The sequence below is a fragment of the Neofelis nebulosa genome, chromosome 2, assembly GCF_028018385.1.
Source record: "Neofelis nebulosa isolate mNeoNeb1 chromosome 2, mNeoNeb1.pri, whole genome shotgun sequence".
Lineage (NCBI taxonomy): Eukaryota > Metazoa > Chordata > Mammalia > Carnivora > Felidae > Neofelis > Neofelis nebulosa.
The window spans coordinates 32170281-32178150 of record NC_080783.1 but is presented as its reverse complement, the minus strand read 5'-3'; positions in this window follow the sequence as shown (position 1 = coordinate 32178150).

Sequence of the window (7870 nt, the reverse complement as noted above, 5' to 3'; positions counted from 1 at the left end):
TGTTATTGTCTTGTGAAATGATTGTCAGTGTGGCCAGGGACCACCTGTAACTGAATCAACTGGGTCACTTAGTAAAAATGTTAATTCAAGTGCTTAACCTCAGATGCATTGAATCAGAAGCTTTGGGTGATAGGACCAGGAGTGTGTTCTCCCAGCAAGCTCCCCAGTGCTTCTTATACTCATCAAATTTTGACAATCACTGTGCAGGCAGCCCCCTCACCCTCTTGCTACCCATAGCGCGCTCTATCTCTCTCTCTTTTTTCAGCAGGTGCTAAAAAACAAATGGGACAGCACATATGAGAATTTCACAAAGATTTTAAAAATAAAAATGAATTTGTCTTTCAAAATATGTAGTCACAATTACCTAGAAAGAGCTCCTACTAGGTCAAAGACTGTACTTCTTGCCCTCTTAGGCTTTGATTGGAAGCCATGGAGAAACACACAATTTAGAAGCCCCAGTGGAGAGAATGATACTATTTCTACTTCTTTAAATGTCTTTAGAGAGAAGATTCTTTTCCATCTTTGATGGCAAATTTAAATGACAAAGGGCCTTAGATGAAGGACCTCTCAGGTATCTTTCAGACATTAGACCATGGACTACTTTATATAAGCTTAATACCTGAAATTCTGCCATTAGCTATTGAGTTAAGCATCGCCCTCTCTATTCAGTATTAGCTTAAAAAAAATCTTCCTTAACTCAAAAAAGTTTCCTTTGAGGCAGAGGAAAAGGGCAAGAAAGACTGGGACCTGGGCTTCCACTGGAAGGGGAGATAGAAAATATAGAGGTTTTTGGGCATCAAATGAAAGCCTCTTCTGATCCCCATTTTTTTTTTTTCTGAGGATAGATCCTTTACCTGCAATAATCAGAGAGATTCATTGCCCCCAAATCAGAGGACCAACTTTTTCATGGCATGTCAAACATCATCATTATTTCCAACTCTGGCATCAGGGTCCTGGGGAAGCCCAAAGACGCCACTCATCTCAATAGGGCTTGGTTCACTATGGAGAGGAAGGCTGGGTACCATAACACTTTTTCCTTGAACCACTGCTCCCAGGTAGGAATGTGGATGACAAAGGGAACATCCAGCACTGCCTGGATCAGCCCCTCCTCCAGCATTTCCCGGGACATACCTCTCCCTCCCTTCTTCCAACATGACACTCTCCTTTCTGCCACTTCTTATTTCCCTATTTCTCACCCCCAAATATCTTTAGCCCTCATTTTCACATCCAAAAAGATTCATTTCAAATTCTTCATCCAGCATCAGATTTGCTGACACGTCAAGCCCACGTTGATCTCTCCCCTTCTGTTTCACAGCTATACTTGGTTTCATCTCTAATAATTTCAAGTGTGCATGTCTTTTCTCCCTAGCTTCAGTGGCAACGTCTCCAAAATAGGAAACAACACAGCTTCAGGCACCCAGAAGACGCTCAAGTCGACATATTGAAAAGCTGGGAAGCTAGGACATCTGGGACTATGAGAGGACAACTGCCTTCCATGTTTTCTTGGTCTCAGCCTAATCTCTTTCCCATTTGACCAGAAGAATTGTGTGTGGGTCAGTCTATCACTTGGCTTCAACCTTGAAGACTCTGGAGTGTGAGCTCCAGCTGGCTGCCCTGCTTCAAAAATTTCACTTTTATCTCAATCCAGCCTTCCAATAATTTCTTCTTTTTTTTTTCTTTTGAGAGGGGAAAGGAGATGAGTCTTGTTGTTACTGCCTTTCTTTTTTAAACTGTAGGTTGTTGCTAGAACAGACTATATTTTTATACTGTGTCTGAGTCTTCTTCCACCCTCACAGTTGATACACAACTTACTTGGGACAGAACTTGCAAAATGTTGATGTCACTGTGCTGTTAATTGGAGCAAAGCCAGCTAAAAAGCTTAAGAAGTTATACATTTAAGTTGTTGTTTTGGCAGGTCTCAAAGCAAAAGAGAAAATGGCTTTCTCTGGAAAGTTATTCCCATTGCCTCACTTCTCTTTTGCACCTGCTGCCCTGGGGTCCTTGTTTTATTTATTCTTTATTTTGTCTTATCTTAGGCCAACTTTTTCTGTTCACACCAGAAGGATGACACATTCTATTAATGGAGAGAGAGGAAAGGTTTTTTCCTTTTTCCTTGATGTGACTTTGGCTGCAGGCTGGGATAGGAGTTTATAGGTAGATTTGCCAGATTCAGCCAACCCCCCACCAAACAAAAAGCCACAAACCCCAAAAACAGGATGCTTTATGTTTGATCTGACAACCCTATCAGCAGGAAAGTTAATACCTCTAATGTGGTGTGAATAAAACGTGCTGGAGACCTTCTGCAGAAGTTTCTGGGCAGGAACAACCTGAGAATGACTGCTTTTTCAATTCTAACACTCTGCCTCTCCTGTTCCCATTCCTGGGCATGTGTGAGACTGCTACTTAGTGTTGTTGGGGGCAACAAAGAGGGGGCAGCTATTAGTTTTCCAAATGTTTTTCTTAGAAGAATTCAACCCACTCTGGTCTATATGGTCAGAAGTCCAACATTCAGACCCTTCTTGGAAATCTTTGCTTTCCTGGGTACACTCTATTATAGGTATTCTTGTATTTATTGCGTTTGGTAATTATTTGGAGGATTTAGAAAAAAATGAGGATTGAGGCGCCTCAGACCCAGAGCTTCTCATTTATAAGATTGGAGACAAGACCTAGGGATTTTAGTTATCCAGCAAGTCTTGGCATCATACTTTCAGCAGTCCTGGTCTAACTCAGGATCCTACCATAACAGATGATTAAGATTGGAGAAGGGACTTGGGGAATTATCTTTACGTTTCAGAAGAAAATGAGGCTCAGAGACATTAGCAACCTTGTTCTCCAAGTCCCCAGGGGAAGACAGGGTTTGAACCAGGCTGAGAATCAGGTCTCTAGATTTTCACATCAAGGCTGTGCATTGGGTGACACTATGAACCTTTCTGCCCAGGGGCTGTGTTTTTCAGGCTGCCTTGGAGTGTCACTATCACCATTCCAGCCTGCCCCCAGAAAACCTGCTTTTCCTCCCACCTCCACCCCAGCAGCTCTGGTAAGCCTCTTTGTGATCGTTACTGCTGTTTCCCATCTTGGCTGTATCTTTTCTAGCTCTCCCTTAACTTTCCAGGGCAGTAGCAACAGAGTCTCAGGTGATGCAGCCTGTCCTCAGCAAAGCTACAGAAGAATGCAGCAGAGGCAAACAGAAAGCACACCACTGCCAAGATTCTGCCAGCAAAGCCAACAGTATGCTGAGAAAGCTTCCAAATTCTGCGGGAAGTCATGTAACAGCCCAGTGAAAGGATACGTGCTCTTTTTATCACACGCAATCAGGTCGCCATAGCAACCAACAGTGTTTTAAAAACACGATATTAGTCCTACAAAAGAATCTTATCTAGTCGAACAACAAGAGGAGGCTCTCTCCGGGAGGAATTGTAGGAAACATATTTCAGGAGGCAATTTCGCATTTTAGAAAGCAACACAAATGATTTCTCATGAACAGCACTTTTCTGAGGATGTTTCCTTCCTCTTAGTGCTTCACCTTGACGATATTTTAGCCTGTGCTGCAGTCATCCCACTGTTAGCTTTTTTTTTTTTTTTTTCAACTTGTTGAAAATAAATCTTGCTTTCCTTCTTTGTAGTTAACTTGCAACTCAGACAAGGTCTCGAGTTTCCTATGAACATCTTTTTCTGTCCCTGGCACATCGAAGTGACCTCTAACCAAGACTGGACATTGAAGACAGGAAACTTGGGTTTGTGAAGAAAGAGCAGCATTCTCTAGTATTGCTCTCCTGTAGAGGAAGCTGCCATGGTGGCTATACTTCACGAGGTCCTTATTCTGAATGAAGAGGGAAAAGAAACCAACTTGTGAAGCCATTAACACCACGTGGGTATACACTGGCCTAAGTAATTCTCATGACATCTCTGCAGAGGAGGGACTGCCAGCATTCTCATTTTCCAGATGAGAAAACTGAGGTGCACAAAGGTTTTATTACTTCATGCTGTTTTTACCAAAGGCACATAACTAGTAAGCAGCAGAGTCAGGATTAGAAACGATGGTGAACTCCAAAGCCCACTTTCTTTTCCAACAACCGTTATCTTAATTCTGCGGGTTACCTGTGAAAGGAAGACGGCAACACGGAACGTAAATGGGGATTGGAGTGCTAGGGAAGTATAAAGCGTGTATCATGGGGTCTACAAATGGGTGTCAGAATAAGTAAGTATTCTGGACAAATGTTTGAAAAGATTTTTTGAAGGTGCTCAATTATAAGATTAGCTCTAGCAGCTAAGTTGTAACCAGAGAGAGGAAAACAGGAAATCGAAGACATTTAACGGTGGACTGCTGGTTCGAATCCACAGTTGTAGCAGTAGCTGATTTCCCGTTCACTGGCACTGAAGTTAAGTATGACAACATTGCTGGCTGATCGCAGGTGTTACAGCTTCTCACTCGGAGATGACGGAAAACGGAAACCATCTTTTACAACCAGTGGGGAGGGTTGATCTTCATGTAACTGTGGTGTGCTCCCTGAAAATGGGATCATTCCGCCTGTTGAAAACAGGCTGATAACAGAAGGCAATGACCAGTGGAAGTCAGTAGGACCCACCCTGCATGTATCTCTATGACCCGTGGAATGGGGCTGGTTTGTGAAAGAATAATAATCAGTCCGGAGCAGAAGGGAAGGTTGGGGGTGAGAGTAAAGAGAAGCAAGAGCCTCTGAGTTGAAGGTGAGGGGTGCTGGAAAATAGCAGCAAGTCCCTTTGAGGTTGAAAAAAAAAAAAAAAAAAAAAAAAAGAGAACAAAGGCAGAAGACAGGGGCCTGAGGATCCCCTCCAGAGGGCAAAGTGGACCAGTATTCTGGGATCAAAATTAGAGAGCATGGCCCAAGGCCACAGGCCACATGGAAGAGTGAGAGAAACCCATGTCAGAACAAGGGCACTATCCAGGCAAGGTCGTGACAGAGGTAGGTGCGTAATTTCTACCAGAAGTTGATGTGTGGGAGCACCTGGGCCCAGAAACAGAAAAAGGCTTTCCCTGCCAAGAATGGGCATTAAAGGCAATGGTTCCACTTTGGATGGACGGTGGTGGAGGCAGAGGTGTGTGGTGTGGGAGTAAGTACTGCACAGGGGTAAAAGCTCGTTGTGAGAGAGCAGCAAGGACTATCACAAAGGAACTGCTAAGTACTTTGAGCCTGCACAAAGCTATGTAGCACGGATTGTAGTTGTGCCAATTTGAGCGTTTATAGTGTTTGTAATCTGTGCTTGAGAAGATGGTTCAAGGAAGGCGTGAGAAATGTTTTCAAGATGTGAAGGGCTATCATATGTAGATAGAATTAAATTTGCTTTGTGGGCTTCCTAGAGCACTCAGCCCCAGTGTTCCACAGGGGCACATGTAGAATAGGGGATCAGCATGATTTTTCTTCCTATATGTAGACATGGGTTCAGCCCAGGGAGAGTACATTTTATTGGGTCATATTGCAGATTGGCTCAAGGCAGGCCCGCTGAGTCCTCATCAACATCAGCTGGTGGGGAAGGGGAATGCCAGGAGACTGGGTGGGGCGGAGCATTGAGGAAATAGACCCGGTTGAGGAACTAGCCCCTGCTGGGCAGGCAGCTCTCCTATGGGCTGCATCTGAGACCTGAGATGGGTTGAGGCTTCATTCAAGCAGGCGTCACTGTCCATAGACGCTAACTTGGTAGGTGAGCACCACGGCACGAAGTGATATGGTAGGAAATACCCAAAGCCAGATGGTCATTGCTCTTCTGGAGGGTCAGTTGCTTCACATTAAGACGCCTCCAGCTATTTGGGGGTACAGAGATTAGGATACCATGCTCGGGGTGGGGGCTAGGAAGGGTGTCAGGAAGAATTGGCATGCTGGGCAATTAAATGGAGGCCAGAGTCCAGTTGAACTTCATTAGTCAAGGAGGACCCTATTTTCCTGGAGATCTTGCCTAGAGGTATGGCCATAGACTAGCTCTGGGATTAACCTGTAGGCCATTGATCCCAGGTACCATCTCAGAATCCTTTTCAGTACAGTTCTCTGGGAAATTATCTTCATGACAGATGGCATTCAAGATGTTATTGATAACCCCAGGGATTGTAGCCTCCTCTTCTGCCTTTTCCAAGACACAGCTCCAGTGTTCCTTCCTCTAAGAGCCTTCCTAAACCCTCACACTGGTTACCCTCACCATACTAGTCCTTCCCCCATTTAGCTTTCACCCCTCTGCAGTATCGTTTGGGTCTTCTCTAGATTGAGCTCACTCGTGGGCAATGGGAGAGTCCCTCTTACATTTGTCTACCTAGACTTTAGATAGGCACTGGCTTAGGTAGGAGGGGAATAAGGCTGCCTTTTTGAGCATAGAGAGACATACGAAGAATTCCCTGGCTACCCTGGAAGCAGAGTCCCCAGTTCCCCCCTTAAGAAATGCATCTTCTTTGGTGCACTATATACACTGGGATCAAAGTAGTGTGGATGAATTTGACTTTTGACAACCACCCTAGCACCTTTATTCAGTCGCAGCTGAGCTATCTCTTACTTGGCTGTCTAACATACAAATTTGTGCAAATTAGATGTATTTATGCCTAGTGAAACTGAATTATTTTATAATCATACTCTCTGGAAAAAAAAGAGTCAATGGAAATTTTTAATAAAAAAGAATGCGGTAGAAGCACAATTTAAGTCATGAATTGGAAAACATGTGGCAAAATCTTTATCCACTAGACTACCACCATCTGTGGAAATTCATAGGTATTAAATTAGATACACACTGGTTTTTCTGTTTGCAGAACCTAACAGAAACCTAATTGAAAACCACACAGCAACATCGTAAAACCAAATGTGATGTCTATTCCCTTCAAGGTCAGAATGCACGCGCAATGTAAAGAAAATAATTTGCTTTGTCCTTGAACAAAAGACTGCTCTGTTAGAAAAATGCAGTATTTAATAAAAATCCAGAGATGGTTAAGAAAGGAAATATAATCACCCACCGTGAGTCTAACTTAAATTCAAAAGTGGTGATAACAGAGACAAAGGTGTAATGGACAAGGTTAGCCTTACTTTGCTTATATTCTATTATTTGAATGTTTTCCTGTGCATAGATTTATAGTTCTGTGTTCAGTTCCTTAAAAATACTGGTCACTGGTTTTCCCACAGAACCGTGAAGACGAATGCAGAAAAATTACTTCATTTGAGAAGAGAGCGTGTGTTTCCTGGCCTGAGGGCAGGAGGCTGGCCAAGGTGACCCTCTGGGGTCCCGTGGGGTGAAGTACCACATCTGTACTTTGGAACCCTGTTCCTAAGGAAATATCTCTGGAGCCCTGAAAAGCAAATTGTCAAGGGCAAGGGGACCAGCAGTCCTTGTTTAGAGAGCTGGGAGACCCGGGATCTGTTGTTGGCTGTGTCCCAGCAGGTTAGCATTTCTGGGGCATGTGCTGTTTGATAGTCACCAGGTCACTCTGCTGATTGCTCCAGCCCCAGCTGAACCCTCATCCCTGGAACTTATTCTTGTGCTGTTTTGTATCTATATAATTTTTGATGTAATTGTTGTTTGACTCTCAAAATTAAGTTTTCATACATTAATATTACTTTCTCTCCAAATACATAATGAATTCCCTCAGGGACTTCTTTCACTTTCTAGAGGCCGTGTGCAGGAGAGGTTAAAGCATGAGCTCTGCTGTCAGGCAATTGGGGATAGTTCTGTTCAATACCATATATCTCTGTTCCCTCATCTATAGAATGAGGTTGCAGATGAAAAACGTTGGTATATATAAAGGGCTTAGAATGGACTTGGCATACGCTAAACACTATGTTATGTACTAATATACATAGCAAGTGTGTTGCTACAGAATACTTTTATTATCTCTTCGTGACCCCCCAAAATACTTGGTAGA